The sequence below is a fragment of the Callithrix jacchus genome, chromosome 2 (genome assembly GCF_049354715.1).
Source record: "Callithrix jacchus isolate 240 chromosome 2, calJac240_pri, whole genome shotgun sequence".
NCBI lineage: Eukaryota > Metazoa > Chordata > Mammalia > Primates > Cebidae > Callithrix > Callithrix jacchus.
This window is the reverse complement of record NC_133503.1, coordinates 121,264,856-121,285,037: the sequence shown is the minus strand read 5'-3', so window position 1 is coordinate 121,285,037 and position 20,182 is coordinate 121,264,856.

Here is a 20,182-nt window from a genome sequence, read left to right as displayed (position 1 = left end):
CTACTTTTCCAGCTTTAATAATACTGGTTGCATTTAGACTTTCATTTTCTTTGACTTAAGCTATTGAAATTTCAATTTATTCACTAAATATTTATTGAATATCTACGATGTTCCAGGAACTGCTCTTGATCCTGAGGATATAGATGAAAGTCCTTGTCTGCCTTGAGCTTACATTCTAGTAGGAAGAAATAGAAAGTAAAAATAAATATGATAGATAAGTAAATTACATACATATTAAAATATGATAAATGCTGTTTGATCTCATCATGCTGATCTATCACCTGCTACATCACTGGATTTAACTTGCTTAAATAAACCTCACTATATCAGGTCCCTACTGTTTCCAGGCTCAGATTTTTTAGCATAGCACCTAGTGTGCCAAAAGATAAAGCTTGTTATTTGAGCAGAATTAATTCATGTCACCTTAGGTTTCGTTTTTATAAAACTATTTTCATTTTGAAAGTTCATCATGATGTTTTATACCTTTTACATGTGCTGCTTCTTCTCCAGTTTAAATTGTAATCTTTCTTCTATCCCTTTTGCTGGGTGGACACTTAAGATTTAAAGACTTAGTTCATGTTAATTGCTCTCTGAAGACTTTCTGGAACTCACATACAAGGGAAATATGAGATTACAGTATCTCCAGTGAATTCCAATGGCATACAATGCCTACTTCTGCCATCCCACCTATGATATTATATTGAATCCTTTGATACAATATGCCTGTATCAGTCCTTCAGCTCCTGGACATCATGGGCCATATTTACATTGCCATTATCTAACGAAGTACTTGCCATAAGCTATGTACTAGATTAATATTTGCTAAATGAATAAATGAAGTATACTATATTGAGGAATTAAAAATTGTCACAACTGGGACCCTGTGTTTGAGTCATTGAAAAAAAAAACTTAATAAAGACAGAAAAGATTCTTGATAAAATTCAACATAATTTCATGTTAAAAATCTTTAAATAAACTGGATATTTAAGGAACATACCTCAAAACAATAAGAGCCATCTATGAAAAACCCACATCCAACATCATACTGAATAGGCAAAAGTTGGAAGCATTCCCTATGAAAACCAGCACAAGACAAGGATGCCCTCTTTTACCACTTCTATTCAACATAGTATTGGAAGTCCTAGATAAAGGAATCAGGCAAGAGAAAGAAATAAAGAGCATCCAAATAGGAAAAGAGGAAGTCAAACTATCCCTGTTTGCAGGTGCCATGATTCTCTACTTAGAAAACACCATAGTCTCAGCCCAAAAGCTCCTTCAGCTGATAAACAACTTCAGAAAAGTTTCTGAATACAAAATCAATATACAAAAATCACTAGCGTTCCTCTACGCCAAAAACAGCCAAACTGAGAGCTAAATCAGAAAGCCAATCACACTCACAGTTGTCACACACACAAAAATAAAATGCCTGGGAATACAGTAGGCCAGGGTAATAAAAGAGCTATCCAATGAGAACTACAAAACACTGCTCAAAGAAATAAAAGACACAAACAAATGGGAAAACATCCCATGCTCATGGATAAGAACAATCAATGTCACTAAAAAGGCTACACTGCTCCAAGCAATTTACAGATTCAATGTGATTCCTATCAAACTACCAAAGACATTCTTCACAGAACTAGAAAAAATTATTTTAAAATTTATGTTAAACAAAAAATAGAGCCCAAATGGCCAAGTCAATCCTAAGCAAAAAGAACAAAGCTGAAAAGCTGGTGGAATCACATTACCTGACTTCAAACTATACTACAAGGCTACAGTGACCAAAACAGCATGTTACTGATATGATTACAGTCACATAAACCAGAATAGAGAGACCAGGAATAAGGCTGCACATCTGTGACCATCTGATCTTTGACAAAGCTGACAAAAACAAGCAATGGGGAAAAGACTCCCTATTCAGTAAATGCAGAAGATTAAACCTGGACTCCTTTGTTATACCATATACAAAAATCAACTCAAGATGGATTAAAGACATCAATGTAAAGCCCCAAATTAAAAAACCCTGGAAGACAACCTAGGCAATACTATCTTGGACATAGGAACAAGCAAAGACTATTTAACAAAGACATCAAGAGCAATTACTCTATCAATAGAGTAAACAGACAACCTACAGAATGGGAAAAAATATTTGCATCTGACAAAGGTCTAGTATCTAGCATCTGTAAGAAACTTCAAAAAATTTACAAAAAAAAAGCAACCACATCAAAAGTGGGCAAAGGACATGAACAAACACTTCTCCAAAGAAGACATACATGCAGCCACCAAACATGAAGAAAAGCTCAACATCACTAATCATCAGAGATATGCAAATCAAAACCACAATGAGATACTATCTCACACTAGTCAGAATGGCTACTATTAAAAAGTCAAAAAACAACAGATGCTGGTGAGCTTGCAAAGAGAAGAGTACCCTTATACAATGTTGGGTGTAGCATAAGAATCCAACCACTGTGGAAAGCAGTATGGTGATTCCTCAAAGAACCAAAAGCAGAACCATCATTTGACCCAGTAATCCCATTGCTGGGCATATATGCAGAGGATTATAAAACATCCTATCATAAAGACACATGCACGTGAATGTTCACTGCAGCACTGTTCACAGTAGCAAAAACTTGCAATCAACCTAAATTCCCATCAAAGATAGACTGGATTAAGTAAATGTGGTACATATACATGGTGGAATATTATGAAGCCACAAAAAAGAATGAGACTGTGTCTTTTACGAGAACATGGATGGAGCTGGAGGCTATCATCCTTAGCAAACAAACACAGGAATAGAAATCCAAGTGCCAGGTGTTCTTACTTATAAGCAGGCACTAAATGATAAGAACTTATGACACAAAGAGGGGAACAACAGACACTGGGGTCTACTTGAGGAGGGAGGGTGAGAAGAGGGAAAATACAAGAAAAGATAACTACTATGTACTGAGCTTAATACCTGGGTGATGTAATAATATGTAAAACAAAGCCTTGTGACACATGCTTATCTAACAAACCTTCACATGTACCCTCAAACCTAAAATTAAAATTTGTAAAAAGGAAAAAAATAATCTTTCTAAAAATTGCTTAGTTTGCCTCACAGAATACATAATCATTATAGCCTACATTCACGGCCATATTTTATATGTCAGGCACTGTCCTGAGCCCTGCATATGTATTATTCTATTTAATTCCCACAAGAACCTTTGGAAGTAGGTGTTACCATTGTTGTTTTTCATAGATGAGAAACCAGACACAGAAGTTAAGCAGTCTTTTGCTGTCTGACTTCCAGACCCAGTCTCTAGAGCCCTACATGTACTACTTTCCCTACATAGTTATCCATTATATTTATTCATGGATGATCCCCCAAATTAAAGGTGAACCGGGAACTTCTAAAACAACTGATTTATCTGACGGACGGAGATTATCATATTGGATGATATGATATGACTGCTTCCAATCCTCATCTGAGCCTTACCTCAGATTTACTCTGAAGGCTAAAACTGTCATATTTTCAATTCCTTTATGAAAACTCTCACTTATATATCATTTACACATGGTTTAACTAGAACTATTTATTCCTTTGAAATCAGAGTAGGCAATAATTTTTACATAAGATAATTTTCTGTAAGTCCACATTTTTAAGAAAAGTATTTCTTTTTACAAAGAGAAATTGCCTAGCAGATATAAAATTATTACTAAGTCTATATGCATGTGTTTGAATATGAAAGTACTTAGCTGCATGGTTCCAAATATATAGAACACTCCTTTTTAAATATGATCAAGTGATTGCACATACATGCAAACCTGTTATATTTATACCTCAAATTACAGAATCTAGAAACAGGCCTAATAATGTGTTATAATGTAAAGACCTTATTTGTGAAAAAATTAATTCAGCTTTTACTTCCCTTGACCCATGCATGGGCCTTAGGTAGGTATACTCCTAGGCATAAAAAAGAGAGGAAAATAATCCTCCTTTTCATTCTACTTTTTCTTAGCCACATGAAGCCCTGAGCAAAACCGTGAAAAAAATGTGAAGATTATTTGTGTCATCACCAGATCAGTCATTCATTTGAGAAACTGCAGGTAGGATGTCACAATAGGGGAATTTTTAGGCACCAGCAAACTGTTGGTAGTCATGCTATGAAAATCAGAGGGGCATTCAGGAGGACAATTAAATCTGTTGTGAAAATGAAGGCCTTTCATTCTAAAGAATAAAAATGGCATGAGTGAAACAGAGTGAAGCAGGAAACACACAGCATGTGAACGCATGAACACACACACACACACACACACACACACAGAAGACAAGAGGCAGGACTTGCTATGCGTGTTTTAATTATGGATCCTGTGCAATCCCTGGTTGCACTGAACTTAGAATAATATGAATAACAAAAACTTACATTCCATTCTCCTTCAATTCACTGCTTAGTATCTTTATTTGTTCTTGTTTTTGAAGACTTTTATAGTTAGTTATTTTTAATTCATGCCTGTTTCATCCCTTTTGTTAAAACCATACACTCTTAAAATCTAGGGTTGTATTTTAGTCATCTTTGTATCCTAATTATATGGCAAAGTGTTTATTTTATAATACATGCTCGATGTGTAAATAAATTAATCACTGGATAAACAAATGAGTATCTTTAGCAGTGAGGTCACTGACTTTGCTATACTTAAGTCTGTTTAGTAATTTATGCTCTGAGCATGATAATTTTGAATACTGGCCTTAAATGTATGAATCTTGTGAGAGCACCTTTTAAAATGATGGACCTGCCACCATACTTGGCCCTACTGGGGTATTATCTCCAATGCAGACAGAAGAGGTTCTTTTCAGTGGTTTTATTCATCCTTCCTGAATGTATGAATTGGTCACAGATAATTGATGCCGGATTATTCATCAGACTTGGACAGATCCAATCAGGTTCTCTCTTTCTGGATGTTTGGTAAACGAAAACCCAAAGCTGAATGTCGTTGCAGTAAATTCTCACTATCTTAAAAGCATTGCTGTTGTAGTTTAGTTCCTTCTTTCTTCAGTTCTAGTTACTTATTTTCTTACATTTCATAAACAATTTTTCTGTTCCTTAACAAAATTTTCTCTTAAACTAGTCAGAGGGTTTTTATGCCTTATGAACAGAAAAAACTTAGCTGTTAGATATATGAGTGAGGAACGAGTCTCCACCCTTTCTTTTGCTCTTCTCATTTTCTATAGAAAGCTGACTGTTGTGCTTTAAATGTCATATTCTGTCTTCATGAGACCTCAAATTTCCAGCTCTGTTTAAGTTTCCAGGCCCAATTTTTAGCCCATGAATGGCACAGGTGTATTCTTTCAAGAGATTCTAAAATACTGGAAAGGGTGATAAGGTCAAAGATTTAAAAAGAGTACCGAGGCTGTCATTCACCAAGAGAGATTCTTTGACAAGGAAGCCTAAGTTTTATTATGATTTCTATGGTTACCATTTTCATCCCAGAGATTAAAAAAAGAGACCAGTTCTTTTGCAATTTTTTTTCTGCTTTTCCCTCAGGGAGAACAATCTGTTTCCTTCTGAATTTCTGTTATCCTGTTCTTTACCCTTCTCTTATACTGTTCTTTGAGGTTATAAAGTATGAGTTCGCTTATACAAGACCATTTAGTTAAGAGATAATGTGGGATAGACCTTCAACTTGAAACACTAGTACAGGTAGAACAAAAAGATACAGGTAACAGACAAAAAATGATTTCAGATATTCTGCTTGAATTAAAAAATAAAATTGTGATATATAATTTAAAATAAAGAGAAGCTGTTGTTTAACAAAATGGCCGAGAAGTAACAAGAAGTATTGAATATCAGTATTGGGGTGATAGTAAAGATAAGCAAATAGTATACAATGTAAAGGTATTACATGAATTTTTTAATTTTATAATGTTTGTTGAAGAAATAATTCACCCAGAAAATCAGAAACTCTAAATATATTGAAATATATTAATTAGACTTTAATTTTCCTGTGAACTGAGCATTTAATTTTGACAGGGTGATAATTTAGGGGGAATAAAAAGAAAACTTGAGTGTTGATATACAACTAGGATTGTATTTTTTTCCAATTTGCCTACTCACCCTTCTCAAAGGGCTACCAATCTCTACACATTAGAACTGGTAAACACACGCTTGAAATTAAAATTAAATACCCACCTACTTTATGATAAGTGCTGTGAAGACCAGATTACCTAATTCAAAATCTCAAGTTCTAAATGTTCTCTTTCTTTATAACCCAGAAAAGTACAAAGATGGCAGCTAAATCCTTCGTATTTGTTAAAATATTGTCCTGAAAACTGTATATTCAAATCCTTTTTAAAATGTATTGTCATTGTAAAAAAGTTGAAACAAAAAATGAAAAATGTCAGGCCCTATTTATTGAAATACAGGTTGCATTGCAATCAGATACATATAATTCCACTAATAACCCTTCAAGTATAAATGTTAAGAGTGGTGATTTCTAAAGTATATACTGCTTTTAAATTTTATGATGTACTTTACTCACAAGTTTATAGAAGCATTAAATTGGTAAAAACAAACAACAGAAAAAAACCCTTTGGTTTTATTTTGTTAATGCTATAGCCATTAATAAGTAGGTGCTCATCTCCGCAGTCTGGATCAGGACATTTCTGAAATGTAGCAGCGACTATAAAGGAAAATATTTCATGGACCTTGGAGCCTACCCTCACAAGACTTACCACCCAGTGGGAAGAGATTGTGACATAATATATGGCAGTATTTGGGAAATGCCGCACTACTAGTACAGACATCGTGCTCTCACAGTTCAATGAAAAGAAAAAATGTGTGTAAAATATTTAAGTCTAAATGTTTTCAGCAGCTATTAAATTCCTCAAATATGCTTTGCTATTTAAATTCCTCACTTTTCATTACTGTTGGTTACTTTGAAGCCAGAAGTGATCTTTCAATTAGCTTCTAATCAAATGTGAAATCTTGCTCTTTGGTAACTTCACTACCCTCTGTGGAAACTGCAAGAATGCTAGTTAATGTTCTTGCAGTTATTATCTTAGCCACCATGTCTCATTAACACTTGCTTTACTAAATACAAAGTTCAAATTTAAATGTCATTCTGTGGCTTTGAGTTCTTAAGGATTGATAATCTGGAGGAATATTAAGAGAAATGTCAGCTCCAGGAACGTATTGCGTTGATTCCGGTTATGCTCTCAGAGACAATGAGACTCTGGCCACATTCACAATTTTTCGCCCTCCCTCCCACCTACCTACCTACCTCTTTTAAGACCTATTGGTGTAATTCCACCACAGCTCAGGATGTTCCCTCGTTTTAATGTTGCCAGCCTTCGGAAGCTGCCTATCTCAGGCCATTTGGGAACTGCAGAATTTAGGTCACTCACAAGCAAGACTTATGAACAGTACATATTACCATAATTCAGCCTCCTAAATGTGCCTCCTGTGCTTCTAAGATGTAATTCAGACACGAAGAAATTCTAATTTTACGTACATTTGAATTTATCAATATATTGTGCAGCCTCTTTTTAACTTTATTTGCATTTTTAAAAATATTTGTCCTTGGCGGGGCACAGTGGCTCATGCCTGTAATCCCAGTACTTTGGGAGGCTGAGGTGGATGGATCAGGAGGTCAAGAGATCGAGACCATCCTGGTCAACATGGTGAAACACAGTCTCTAATAAACATACAAAAAATAAGCTGGGTGTGGTGGCATATGCCTGCAGTCCCAGCTACTCAGGAGACTGAGGCAGGAAAATCGCTTGAACCCAGGAGGCAGAGGTTGCAGAGAGCCGAGATTGTGCCACGGCACTCCAGCCAGGCAACACAGCAAGACTTTGTCTTAAAAACAAACAAACAAACAAAAATAAACTTGTCCTTACTTCTTTCAGTCAGATAATTAAAACATTATGTAATAATCTTATGTAAAAGCTAACTGATATCTACAAGAGGTTAAATAAAGATTAGAGATGTAAATTTCAGGAATGACTAACCACCTATAAGTGGTTGTGTGTATTTGTGTGTGTATTTGATTTGCTAATTGCTAACTAGAGTAGTCCTCTAAGCTGATATTTGTTCTATGTTGCAGATATTTTTAGCATGCTTCGGTAGGAAGACTGGACAGCTGACATTACATTCATTCACAAAAGGAGCTTTACAAATATACACTAAACTTATGAAAAATGTCCAATCATATTAGTAATAAAATCTTTTAGAGTGGAGCAACAGTATTTTTGTCTGCCAAATATTTTTTAATATTCATTTCCAAAAAGAGTACACTGAAACAGTCACTCCAGCCTGTTTCTAATAAAATTGGATCAATTTTTCTGGAAGACTACCATTTTGTATCAAGAACCTTGAGAGTAACATGCAAAATGGTGGAAACTGCAAAAAAAAATTTTCTTTTTTCTTCTCTTTGTTCCTTGCCTTTTATAGTTTTTAATTGATTTGTAGGTTTTTTCTTTATTATTTAATTAAAGAGTTTCCACCAGAATATTGCAAGAAAACTACATTGATGATGGAGTCAGAAAGTTAGCTTTATAACACGGGGGTATCGTAGTAGACTATGATTTGGTGTTATCTACTTATAAGGAGAGAATTAAGACGTGGAAGGACTGCTTATATCAATTATACATCAGAGAAGAAGAGACACATATATTCAAATCAGATTCTTGAATGTAATTGACTGACATTTTGATTATAATTGTTGATTATAATTGATTTTTTAAATCTGACCAGCATCATTTTTTTGGGAGAAATGCCCCCTCACTCTATAGTCTAAGATTTTGATAAATGTTCCACCATATGCAGAGATCATGATCCAACTTAGGCCAAATTCAGTCTCTTTTCTAAAAATATGGATCTTAAATGGAGGCACGTAGGGATAGAAAGCAGTTGGGACTGAATCTTTCAGTGGCCAACCCATCAGAAACACTTCATTTATTTCTGCTGCTGAGGTCACAGGGATTTTTTTTTCTTATTATCAAGTGCTGGAGATAACACTCTTACTCTGTGAACCACATAATGTTCTTTCAACAAATCTCTTTCTTACTTAAAAGAAAGAAAGAAAGAAAGAAAAATAAAGAGAAATAAAGAGAGAAGAAAGAAAGAAAGAAAGAAAGAAAGAAAGAAAGAAAGAAAGAAAGAAAGAAAGAAAGAAAGAAAGAAAGGGAGGGAGGGATTAGGGGGTGAGGGTGGAATGTAGGAAATAATTTGGTCATAATTTTGACCTAGTAATTCCATTCCTAGGAATTTTTTAAATAAAGTTATGAGACATGAATGGGAACTTTTACATATATGGTAATTACTACCAGCATTCTCTCTAAAGATGAAAATAAAAACCCATGAAGAAGACATTATGGAACACTATGTTATCATTAAAACAATTGTTTTAAATAATATTTTAACATTGGAAATGATTGTGTTATCCAGACATAACAAAACAAAGCAGCAACTAAAATACTATGTATTATAATCCCAATGAAACATATACACATACATATACACAGAAAATTATACAGTGTTCTGAAAGGAAATCTACCAAATGTCTACAATGATAATCTATGGGGTATAGAAATGTTGGATTTACTAATTGTAATAAAAGGGCACCGTCAGTTGAATTATGATGAAGTACTTATAATTTTTCTTGGTTTCCATATTCCATCTCAATAAAAATGACAATTTTTACTCAGTAAAGAAAAATAGAACAGTGATTTAGATTTCACAGCTTTCATAGTGAGACTGTGAACTTTTACCACTTATCTTTGTAATTCATTTAGTCAAATTCAAAACTAAAAAACAATTTCTCTTCTAAATAGTTGGGCCAGAGATAGAGAAGTTGGTGGGGCATGGCTATATATCAGAGATAAGTCTCTCTTTCTGATCTATCTTTCTGGTTGACTGTATCTGTGCCTTTCTGATCTTTTACTACAAATCTATTCCTATCCTACCCTTCCTCCTCTATATCTTATTTTCTTATCACCTCTGGCCATCAACTCCCACATGGGACCTGTTCATACGTACACTATTATTATTTCTAGCTATCTTAATGTCCTTTACCTTACACATTCAAAATAGTAATATTATATAAAATTGTTGCTTCTTATCTGATTTAAAATAATTTTAATATCACTGTTATGTTTTCTTTTTTTTTCATTTTCATGACATGTTGAAGAGATCTTTCTTGAAAAACTACTATTTATAATACCAATTCTAAAAATTAAAAAGGAAGGCTTTTGCATTAAAGACAATAAACTAAAAAAAAATAATCTTTGGGGAAAATAAAGGTGAAAACTTTTTATACTTCATTCAGCTTATATAGCAAAATTTTGCATGTATATTGTAAGTGGTCTTATGCTGTTTGGGCACATTATCTCATTCCCTGAAGGATTCTATTCTTTGTTCTTTTAAAGCAAGGACTATTATTCTAATCCCGGTGTTTCCTCTGCACAGTGCTTTTCAGGATATCTTACATACAGTAGTAGTTTAAAATGTACTTTCTAATTTTCTTTACTATCATTGTATACCATGATTCAGAATTTTATAATAACTTATGTTCAAAGCCATCAACAGCAGTATCTGTGGAAACAGTGAATACTGAACCAAACCATGGAGTAATTTTTACCCATTCCCAGTATGAAAACCTGCTGATCTCATATATGGGTTATTTTAGCTTAGTCTGTCAAATAATGAGTTCATCTGGACCTCAAAGTTTTTCTCTTTACAAAATAGAATATTTTAGCATTTAAAATAAAAATGGGATCTAAACTATATAAGGAGAAGAGGCCTTCAAAAACCCTCTTTATTTATCTCTTATTTAAAATAGGAGTTGTCACTTTATAGGCACCAGCCTAAGAGATAATTGTGTGAAACAATTCATTTCAGTGAAAGGAAAATAAAAGTTATTTTTTAAAGAATGTACTTATAAGACTTCTGCTGTTCTACTATTTAAGAATTAGATGGGGATACACCCTCTCCCTTCTTCTTCTTTCTCTCTCTAAATATCGATCTACCTATCTATACAAATACACACATGTACACAAACATACATATTATTTTCTTACCTTAAAAAATGACAGAGTAAACTTTAAAAAAATAGCTGTTACCCTACAGAGGAGAACAACAACGAACTGAAGGGTACAGAAATAAAAATAGACATCAAAAATCTGCCTCATTATAAATATTGGACTTTGGATTTGTGAACATATTCAAACATAATTTATAAAACAAGTTAAGTTGAAATAAACAAAATCAATACCTAAAATCGAAAGCAAAATAAAACAAAGTAACCAAATGGTATGCTGTATTGGCAAAATCACACAGGGAGAAATTATTTTAAGTGGCTTTAAACTCATAACTGTACTTTTGACAAAATTTCCCTGGTAGTGTATATCTTAAAGACAAAAAAAATTACTGGGGAGAAACATAAGCAGCTTTCAGTAATCATATTGCTTATGAAAATGCCAGTAATGTTACTTGGAAACTGTTATGTACAATGATGAGATAAAGTGAATCAATAATTATGTGCTGTCATTTACACCTTGGGTTTTCTTTGAGAAGAAAAGAGATACAGATAAAAATCGAAGTTAATTAAAACACAAGTAATTTTGAATTTGAGTTGAAAGTATCAAGATGATCATGACTTTTTTCCTAGATTAAAAAAAAAAGACTATAAACATGATTAAGTGAGTAGCAGTGAGCCTCATTTACACCCTTATTATGGTCTCTAAAAACCATTTCCCTACATGGAAAACTAGCTGTTCACATGACACACAGCCCAGAAGTATCAAGAGATGCCCTTAGGAAGACACTGGGTTTGAAGCTATTCTTATCTACCTTTACTGTGTAATAGCAACACTAAGTGCATCAGGGTCAGTTACCTGTGCCAATATTAGATATACTTTATCTGCCATTCAGAATTCAAACAAATTAGATGGTAGTCAGAGCTTCAGGTTCAGCAGAGCCTGAAGTGTATGCCCTGGCAGAAGAATCCGCTGCTCAACACAAAGAAAATAGAATCTCAAACTTGGCAGAATGTGACTATGTAAATGTGAATAAACCCAATTTTGCAGTTGGGTTATAAGTTACGATGATGAGAGGCGCCAGTCATGCTTAACTCCTTTTTTGGAGTCCATACTTTCCACTGCTGAGGATACAGCATCTGATGATGGTGTTAATTCAGCACTTTTACCAACTTAGGGAGGACAGAGCCCAAATCCTAGGCTGATACCTTAGACAACCCTCCAATATTCTATTAAGCCAGCTGCTTCTAGAGGAGGAACTTATTTTAAGACCAGTAAGTATGTTCTGGGGCTACTGTAATAGCTTCTTTATCATAAAAATGGGGTTTATTTGTTTGAAGCAACATTGTGTGGGTTCCATGTCGATGGGTAAGACATCCTGGTAAGCCCTAAAGTAATAAGGATGGTAGCAGCATTTCAGAATTGAAAGACATATAAATATTCAGTGCAGAGTAAAGATCCATCTGGTAAGAATTTATCATTAATCATGTAGCGTGAAGGGATTGACATAGCAAAACTCTAATAGTGGCTGACAGTCTCCTTGAGGAATGCTGCCATATTGAGTGCTCAGAATCTGTTTCTGTTGATGGCAAGGTAGGCCTTTAGTGGTGGCAGTAGCATGGTCAGCCTTCTGGTGAAGGAGGAGGAGGAACACATATATGTTCTTCATGAGCTCATTGTATTAGCATTAGAATATCCCTGTAACTTTTAAGAACATCTCTGCCATATGCATTAACATGAAACACAAGGATGTGCCTCCATTATTCCCAATTCTATAGGTTGATCCATCATTTTCCCTCAGTCTTTTATGGACCTGCTCCTCTAATTTCATTTCTTTAAGGCTCCTAACCAAGCTATCACTATGCAGGAGTTTGAGAATATCTGTATTTCAGTCCACTTTTCCCTGTATTCAGAGTAAATAACTAAGTTTCTGATCACAGCTCTAGGCTGTGGATGTTTTCTTTTGCTACTATTATTTGGGAACATGCTCAGTGGACCCAAGATGTGACAACTGTCCACTCAGGCTAGTATAATCCACTTAAGTTTAGTACCAACATCCTGAAGAATCTACAAATGAAATTATATGATATCTTCTGTCTGCTTTAAAATAACCAGAAGTAGTGGAGGGGTAGCTTGTACGTGGGCAAGATATAGATGCAACGAAGTTGGCCATGAGCTGATAATTCTTAAAGCTGAGTAATGCCTGTAAAAGCATGCTATATATGATTCTCTCTACTTTCATAGGTACTTGTACTATTCCATAATAAAATATTAAAAAATAATGAACTACCAGTACTAAGTTCTGACAACTATGCTGTGAAGCTGCTACATTCATATACAATGTCATGAGGGGAAAATCATCATTTTGGCAGTTTGGTACAATAATTCTACTGTAAGGAAGGACTCTGTAAAGAAAATAAAAATCACTTATACAAAATGTTGTGTGCTTAGTGATATGGCCACTTCTTTATGTCACCACAGACCTTCAGTAGAGCTATTCCAAAAAGCTATAAAAGTGCTTGGTATGTCAGATTTTCTGGGATTTCAGATTAATGGCTTCAATTTTGAATTAAGGTTGGGGGGGGAGCAAAATTCAGTGAACCAGAGCAGACAAGGATGATTGCTGGCAAATGGATTGTACAAATGTAGCAGGTAATCTTCAAAGATGGATATCATCAACTCACTCCTTCTGTGTATACACTTGCTAGTTCACCATGGATAAATGGAATCTGTTTCACCTGTCCTTGCATCTGGCATGGCCTTGTTCAATACAATGTGGCAGAAGTAGCACTGTACCAGTTCTAGTCCTAGTCTTTAACATGTGTGGCAGTTTCTTCTGGTAGGAAACCAGCCACATTGTAAGAAATATGTAGCTTCTGAAACCACCATGATGAAGGGAAGCTCCAGCCAAAAGGAGAATCCTCATGGAGGGGAACTGAGGAATTAGACATATGACCCCAGTCACAAGTCAAATATATGAACCAGTCCCCCAGCCATTTGAGCAATACCAACAGAGGCCCAACACATTTTAGGAGCAGAGGTAAGATGTCCCTAGAGTATCTTATCTGAATTCCTGTCCCATAAAATTGTGATACAAATAAAGTGCTTTAAACTACTATTGGGGGGAGGGATAGTGTCTATTAAAAATAGATGATTAGATGTGAAAAATGTGAAAAGTAAATTATGGTCCATTAATTAGACAGAACTTTATGTATTCTTTATGAGTGATGCAGCAAAAAACAATATTGCAAATACTTACAAAATAATATTACATGAAAAATTGGCATAAAAAATTATGGTTACCCTCTGTTTAGAATTGGACACATATATAAACATAATGAAAAGAGATATAAAACAATGCATCAATGACCTAATATTTGTGTTTACAGTTGACATTGACTAAATATAATAAATATATAGTAAAACTAAAAAAATTTCATCAATGCTAGTTCAGTTGTTTCAGGTCTGGAATTTTAGAAATTCTTAGAGATTGTATGGTATTAGGGTAAGATATTAGAAAAAAAGCTAACATAGAAAGTCAACAGAAAAATGATTTACTTTCTGAATCATGCCTGGGGTGTCTGAAATATTCTATAAAGCAGTGACTGACTTAAGGTGGAATTTGAATAACTATTGATTGAAAGAAGGAAGGAGATGAAGAGTGAGTGAAAAATGACAAATTTTAGTCCTAGATTTCAAGGAAAAGTCACCCTAATAAAAAATATGCACCTTAAGTGGGACACCATAAGACTCAATATAATAGTAGCTAATGAAAAATTAGATGGTTTAAATTAATATGAAATATTCTTTTATTCATGGTTGTATTACCAACATTTGTTTCAAAATTAGTTGGTTGAACAGCAGAACAAATTTTTCCATAGAAATGACCAAACTATGGCACTGTGCCAAAATGAGGTTTGACCTTATTCAGGACCCTTGAGATTTGCTACTAGTAACAAAATTGCCAAGGACAAAACAGCAAATCAAACTAACCATAGAGACTTCATATATTTTCTGGCTTCTCAGTGAGATTAAGTTGGAGATCTGTTAGAGTTATGACAGTAGGTAACTCTAGAAATATTTTGACACTGCTAGGATCTCACAGATTTATAATTATACTACTTGACAAGTTATAGTTGAAAAAAGGCATTTTCTTTTTTTCCTTTTTTTTTATTGTACTTTAGGTTCTGGGGTACATGTGCAGATCATGCAGGATTGTCGCACAGGTACATACATGGCAATGTGGTTTGCTGCTTCTAACCCCCCATCACCTATAACTGGTATTTCACCTCACCTTATCCCTCCCCACCCTCCACTGTCCTTGCTGTAGCCCCCTCAACAGACCCTAGTGTGTGATGGTCCCCTCCCTGTGTCCACATGTTCTCATTGTTCAACACCCATCTATGAGTGAGAACATGCAGTGTTTGATTTTCTGTTCTTATGTCAGTTTGCTGAGAATGATGGTTTCCAAATTCATCCATGTCCTTACGAAGGAGACCAACTCATCATTTTTTATGGCTGCATAGTATTCTGTGGTGTATATGTGCCACATTTCTTTGTCCAATCTATCAATGATGGATGTTTGGGTTGGTTCCAGGTCTTTGCTATTGTAAACAGAAAAAGGCATTTTCTTTATTGATAAAGATATAAGGATGCCTTCCTCTAGAAAGTAACATAGTAGATAACATTTAATTTTCATTTGATCAAACATTTCTTTACAAATAATATTTTAATATTATGGCTATTTAATCAAGAATAATATACCTATTTGATACGAATGGTCATTAGTATATTTTTATACCTCTGAAAACACATACATATAAGTAAAAGTCAAACAAATTTTAAATATACATGGCTTACATAACTTGGGATAAGAGGGAGTATGGAGGCTTGAAAGTGAGTCTTTAACTAGGTCCTAATTCTGACTCCACCACTTACGGGAGTGGCATGAATATGGGGGAATTGAACTTCTCTGTGCCTCAGTGTTCTCATCTTTGATACATAATAGTATTAACTTCCTCCTAAACTTGCTAATAAAATGAAAATATTCCCATTTGAGAGTGCTTACTATATAGTACGTAGGGCAAAGTGAGTACCTAATAGATACTAATTTGACTATAACCCAGACTGATTTAGAATATAATTTTTTCATTAAGGTACAATATGTCCTCACTTAATATCATGTATAGATTCTTGAAAACTGCAACTGTAAAGGATGTAATAATGTAATCAAGTTTACTATAGGTTGACTGACATAAACAAGAGTTAAGTTTCTGTTGCACATATCTTGTCACAAAACATGACAAACTTCTAAACAAAGGTTGAAATGCTTCTAATATTAAATGTTGAAATAAATGTGAGCTACACATACATTTAAGAAAGATTAATAAGATAATTATTTACTTACCCACTTACTCCAGTTCAGGGTTGTAGGTGGCCAGAGCCTATCTAGGCAGGTCAGGGGGCAAGCTGGGAGCCACCAAGAACAGGCAGCCCTCCCACTGCAGGATGGGCTCTCAGACACATACACAAGCTCACCCAGACTGGGGCATTTAGACAGGTAGGTTCACCTCATGTGCATATCTTTGGGATGTGGAAGGAAACTGAATACTTGGAGAAAACCCATGCAGACATGGGGAGAAAGTGAAAACTCCACACAGACAGTGGCACAGATGGGAATCCATTTTTTTCCTGTACCAACATTACAACAAAACATTATTCCAGGATCTGCTGTACGTACATGTGAAAAGATGAGCACAGTCATTGATAAGCTATATTGACCCACTATATTAGTCCTTTCTCACACTGCTAATAAAGACATATCTGAGACTGGGTAATTTATAAGGTTTAGTTCATACACAGTACAGCCTGACTGGGGAGGGCTTGGGAAACTTACAATCATGGTGGAAGGGAAGCAAACATGTCCTTTTTCACATGGTAGCAGCAAGGAGAAGTAATGAGCAAAAGGAGGAAAAGCTCCGTATAAAGGAAAAGCCCCTAAAACCATCAGATCTCATAAGAACTCACTATTGTGATTGTGAGAACAGCGTGGACATAACCACCCCCTGATTCAATTACCTATAACCTAGTCCCTCCCACGACCTGTGGGGATTATGGAAACAACAATTCAAGATGAGATTTGGGTCAGAACATAGTCAAACCATATCATCCTGCCCCTGGCTCCTACCAAATCTCATGTCCTCACAATTCAAAAAACAATCATGCCCTTCCAATAGTCCCCCATACTCTTAACTCATTGCAGTATTAAATCAAATTCCAAGTCCAAAGTCTCATCGGAGACAAGAAGTCTCTTCCACCATGAGGCTGTAAAATCAAAAGCAAGTTAGTTACTTCCTAGGTACAATGGGGGTACAGGTACTGAGTAAATACTCCTATTCCAAATGGGCAAAATTAGCCAGAACAAAAGCAATACAAGCCCTATTCAACTCTGAAATTCAACAGGGCAGTCATTAAACCTTTAAGTTCCAAAATGATCTCCTTTGACTCCATGTCTCATATCCAAGAAAAGCTTACGCAAGAGGTGGGCTCCCACACTCTTGGGCAGCTCCAACCCTGTGGCTTTGCAGATTACAACCCCTCCCAGCTGATTTCACAGACTTGCATTAAGAGCCTGTTCTTTTTCCAGGTACACAGCACAAGCTGTTGGTAGATGTACTATTCTGAGGTCTGGAAGATGGTGGCCCTCTTCTCACAGCTTTAGTAGGCAATGCCTTAGTGGAGACTCTGTGTGGGGGTTCCAACCCCACATTTCCCTACCACACTGCTCTAGCAGAGGTTCTTTATGTGGCTCTGCCCCTGCAACAAATTTTGCCTGGACATTCGGGTCCAATTTCATACATCCTCTGACATTTAAGTGGAGGTTCCCAAACCTCAGTTCTTGTCTTCTGCGCACCTGCAGGCCCAACACCATGTGTAAATTGCTATTGCCCTCTGAAGCAGTAGCCTGAGCTCTACGTTTGCCCCTTGTAGCCACAGCTGAAGCTAAAGCAGCTGGAGCACAGGGCAGCAAGTCCAAAGGTTGCATAGAGCAGGGAGGCCCTGGCCCTGGCTCATAAAACCATAATTTCCTCCTAGGCCTACAGGCCTGTGATGGGAGGGGCTGTCATGAAGGTCTCTGATATGCCCTAGAGACATTTTCTCCATTGTCTTGGTGACTAACATTCTGCTCCTTTAGAGCTTAACATTCTGTTACTTAAGAAAATTTCTGAAGCCTGCTTGAATTTCTGCTAGAAAATGAGTTTTTTCTTTTCTACTGCATCATTAGGCGGCAAATTTCCCAAACTTTTATTCTCTGCTTCCTCTTGAACACTTTGCCACTTAGTAATTTCTCCCATCAGATACCCTAAAGCATCTGTCTCAAGTTCAAAGTCCCACAGATCTCTAGGGCAGGGGCAAAATGCCACCAGTTCCTTTCCATAGCAAGAAACTTTACTCCAGTTTCCTCATCTCCATCTGAGACCACTTCAGCCTGGACTTCATTGTTCCTATCATTACCAGCATTTTGGTCAAAGTCATTCAACAAGTCCCTAAGGAGTTCCAAACCTTCCCACATCTTCCTGTCTTCTGAGCCTTCCAAGTCTCTATGAAGTTCCAAACTTTCCTATATTTTTCTGTCTTCATCTGAGCCCTCCAAACTGTTCCAACCTTTGCCTGTTACCCAGTTCCAAAGTTGCTTTCATATTTTCGTATGTAACTGCACCCCACTCTCTGCAGTCCCAATTTACTGTATTAGTTCATTCTTGTGCCACTAATAAAGACATATATGAGACTGGGTAATTTATAAAGGTAAGAGGTTTAATTGACTCATGGTTCCATAGGGCTGGGGAAGCCTCAGTAAAAATCATGGTGGAAATGGAAGCAAACACATTCTTTTTCACATGGCAGTGGCAAGAAATGTTGAGAAAAAGGTGGAAAAGCCCCCTATAAGACAATCAGATCTCATGAGAACTCACTCACTATTGTGAGAACAGCATGGAGGTAACCACTCCCATGGTTCAATTACCTATGACCAGGTTCCTCCCATGACACTTGGGCATTATGGGGACTACAATTAAAGATGAGATTTGGGTGAAGACACAGACAAACCATATTACCCACTGGCTGAAGAAAGTATACTGCAAGGTGAGGTATAGACCTCAAATACAATTTCCTCAGCTTCTTTCTTTCCTGGAGCTTAAGTTCCTGCCAGCCTTCTCTTATACTCCCAAATGTCTAGACAACCGCCTTGCAATTCAGACTCTTTATAACAACCTCTAATTGTTTAAGGTAACTAAAGGAAGAAAAATGAAGCTTTTAGAAATCTCCTTAAGTTGGCAGAAACTCAAAAACTATATAAAGTGTTGTTAACTTAGGATATTATTTTAAATACACAGTATTTAAAAATAGTAAGGGATTGGGTGCAGCAGCTCGCTTCTGTAATCGCAGCACTTTGGGAGGCTGAGGTGGGCGAGTCACCTGAGGTCAGGAGCTCAAGAACAGCCTTAGCCACCATGATGAGACCCTGTCTCTACTAGAAGAAAAACAAAATTAGCTATGTGTGGTGGTACACACCTGTAATCCAAGCTACTTGGGAGGGTGATGCAGGAGAATCACTTGAACCCAGGAAGTGGAGGTTGCAGTTTGCTGAGACCACGCTATTGCACCCCAGGCTGGGAGACAAGAGTGAAATTCCACCTAAAAAAATAATAATAAAAATAGCAAGAGACTGTATAAGAATATTTTATTAGCTATGTTTTTGTTATATATTACTCAACCTGGAAATGGAGCACTAGAGAATATTTGCAGCGATTTTTTCCCAATATAAAACAGAACCTGGATTATAATTTTTGATTCCTTAAATCCCTGAATATCTTACTTAGTTATGTGCCTGGATATTTTAAATTGTCCCACATCAAAAGGCTTAAATAACAGTTGCTTTATATGAGTATTTTTTATGTGAAATTCTAAACTACAAGGGACAAGGACATAAACTTTGGTATTGGTTCTGGTTTGAAGTCTAGCTCTGTCATCACTACTATACGACCTTAAGAAAGTTGGACAACTCCCTAAGCTCAATTTCTTCATTTGTAAAATGCAGACAACAGCGGTATCCTTAACACCAACAACTAATAAATACAGGCTACTTCTTACAGATTTCTACAGATTTTA